Source organism: Homalodisca vitripennis, chromosome 5 (genome assembly GCF_021130785.1).
Source record: "Homalodisca vitripennis isolate AUS2020 chromosome 5, UT_GWSS_2.1, whole genome shotgun sequence".
NCBI lineage: Eukaryota > Metazoa > Arthropoda > Insecta > Hemiptera > Cicadellidae > Homalodisca > Homalodisca vitripennis.
Window position 1 is genome coordinate 143,981,875 of NC_060211.1, and position 3,228 is coordinate 143,985,102.

Consider the following 3,228-nt stretch of genomic DNA (forward strand, 5'->3'; position numbering starts at 1 on the left):
TAACTAATGATTTTATTCCTTGCATAAAAGTTTAACAATTAAGGATTTCACACATTAAAAGTGTAGTGATCTAAAAGCTTCAACTTCAAGTGAATATGTCTACAATATGTTATAATATGTTTAATTTAGTGTATCTTTCAATCCCTTGTCAGTAACAGTGGACTATTATGGCAACAGAGTGAAGAAGAGCCACTTGTTGGTTGAAATAACAGATTACGATTAAATTACATTATCTCAGTTCTTTAATTGTATATTCAGTTTTAAATAAAGATAAAATACTTCAATTAATATGAGTATATTGTGAAGAATGTGATCCAAAACGAAGTTTCTAAAAAATATTATACTAAGCTAATAAAACCGTATTGATTAATATTTATGTAAAGAAAGCATAACCATTTCTTATATGCTGTTACCAGTTTTTAATAAATTACCTATTATTATTATTACAAACTTGAATTTTCATACCAATAACTTAATATTAGTTCTTATTTTATGAGGGTACAATTTATCAGTCACAGTAATACCTTTAAATATACGACCGGCTTCGACAATACCAGGATGAGTTGCTAGGTAAATATGAAACTCTTAGATAATAACGTAACATGGTGACAGATAATGAGAATGCGTGATATTCTTGGTAACTTGCAATATCTTTATGTATAGGTACTCGAAACGGAAAAGAGAGTCAAAATATCTTAATACCAATGAGATAACACTGATTATCTCATGTACTACTGAAGTAGGAATTAGCGCCTGTACAATTTTGGACACAATTTTTGGAGACAATTGATTAACTTATAGAGGTATTATACCTGTTGCGTATAATGGTATAATGGTTGCGTACCGAATATAATGTTATCAGAACTGTTACTGTGGTTTTGTTAACATCGCGTAATGATTATAAAGATTTAATTCAGAACTATTAATTTAATGTAAATTTAAATTATCTACTGATTTAAATTTAAATGTTAATCTTATTGTTCATTAACCTAAATAATTAATCTACACAGGTTATTCAATTAATTTATTTCTCTTAGTGTATCAATGACTGTTACGGGACACAAAAGAGAACAAACAACGGGCATTCAAAGCTTCGAATGCAATAAGCACAAAACAGTTCAAAGAAAATTTGCTCATATTCCTTCATCGATTTTTACCAGTAATACATTGCAAATTGGTTCTCATCTCCTATACTAACATTATATCTTATAAGGACCTAATTATTTAACAAGAAAAAAACCTGTTATGCTGAGCTAAAAAGGGTTTTCACTTGTTTATTAATATGTATGTTTTACAACTTATATGAAGTTAAATGGTGCTTATAGTAATCTTAAATCAGAACAGTACTTTTGACCATGTTACATCTGGAGCGTCGTATTATACTGTACGTCGTCGCCTATTTTACTGACCGTATTATATTTGAGGTGGTCTTCCTCTGTGTCAAAAACAATGCAAGTCCTTTGACACAACTCATCTACTGATTCAAATAAGGAAAATTAACGTTCACTTTTAAAACTTTATATATAAAAACACAAATATATTTTATTTTTTATTAAGTTAGTCTGTATTAAAATTACTTCAATTTAATATTCACTTTCGATTATTGGAACATTTAGTATAACATTTCGTTATTTCATTTAAATATATATATATATTATATATATATATATATATATATATATATATTATATAAATAATTTCAATAAACATTGAATCACAAAAAAATTTAATATATATACTGGGTGCTTCAAAAAAATGTATACACACTTTGAACTTCCATAGAAAATTTTATTTACCGTTCTACAAAGTAAAATTTCAGGAAATTAGAAAGCTTAAAGTCCAATGTAAATGAAACGTAAAATAACAAAATGTTAATACTGTTCAAATTGGTGACCTGCAGCATCAATCACAATTCCGAGTACGAGTCACCACTGATTCTGTACATCGTATCAAAAACGTTCCAATGAGATTTTTCTACACACAGCTTGAATCTCATTCCAAAAGAATGTCTAGGTTACGTGGTTTACGTTTGTACACCTCATCTTTTACTGTGCCCCATAAGAAGAAATCCAGTGGTTTTTATAGGGTCTGGAGAGCGTGCTGGGAAACTCGATTTGGCCCTCTGCCCCCTATCCACTGGCCCCGGCAAATTTTGATCCAGGTAAAGCTCGTACGTCCCTATGATAGTGCGGCGATGCACCATCTTGTTGAAAATAAAAAATTATTATTACCGTATAAATGCACGAATGGCAGGAAATATGGAATCAGCAAGCATTGTTACGTAAATAATACCAGTTACAGTACCTTCAAAATCGAAAAGGTCCAATGAGTCCCCTTGAAGACAAACCGCACCACACATTTACACCAAGGCAAATTTTACAGGTTGTTCAATTGTAATGTGAGGATTGTCTTCAGCCCAGTAAACACAATTGTGCCTATTGACAGTTCCATTAAGTTTGAATTGGGCTTCATCCGACCAAATGATGCTACCCATAAATTCCGGTTCACGTATCACCATCTCCTGAACCCATTCACAAATTGTAACCTTCGATCTGGATCGTCGTAACTTAGCTGTTGCACCAGCCTTGGAATGTAAACACGATACTTTCCTCTCTTCAGAAGGCGTAGCACGCTGCTAGCACTTACATCACTTTCACGTGCCCCTTGCCTTGAAGATTTGTTAGGAGAGCGTTGAAACAGTTCCAAGACTGCCGTTGAAGACTCATCACTTGTAGCTGTTCGAGGTCGACCTGAATGACCTTTATGCACATCACGCACTGTTCCATGAACTTCGAATTTGTCTCGTATGCGTGGAAATTGTTAATCTTGAAGGTGGTTCTGTAATCATAATCCCTTCTCCACTGTCTTTGAACTTCATTTACATTCTCAAACTTCCAGTACCACTTAATAACTGCTTACGTTCTTCAAAACTCAAACGTTACGTCCGCCATGTTGATATTACAAATTCCAACTAACAATATAACATAAAGGGACGATTATGCTGCCACCTGGCGAAGAAATATAACATTAGCCTTGTAGAGCGGGAAAACTACGATAGTTTAAAGTGCGTATACATTTTTTTGAAGCATCCGGTATTACTGTGGCTTACAAAGTAAAAAATAACATATTTATTACTCAACAGCAAAAGGTACCACGCTGAGAAGTTTTTTGTTTGCAAGTGTTTGGTTACTCTGTTCAATAAAAACAACAGCTGATTGCGACTTGACA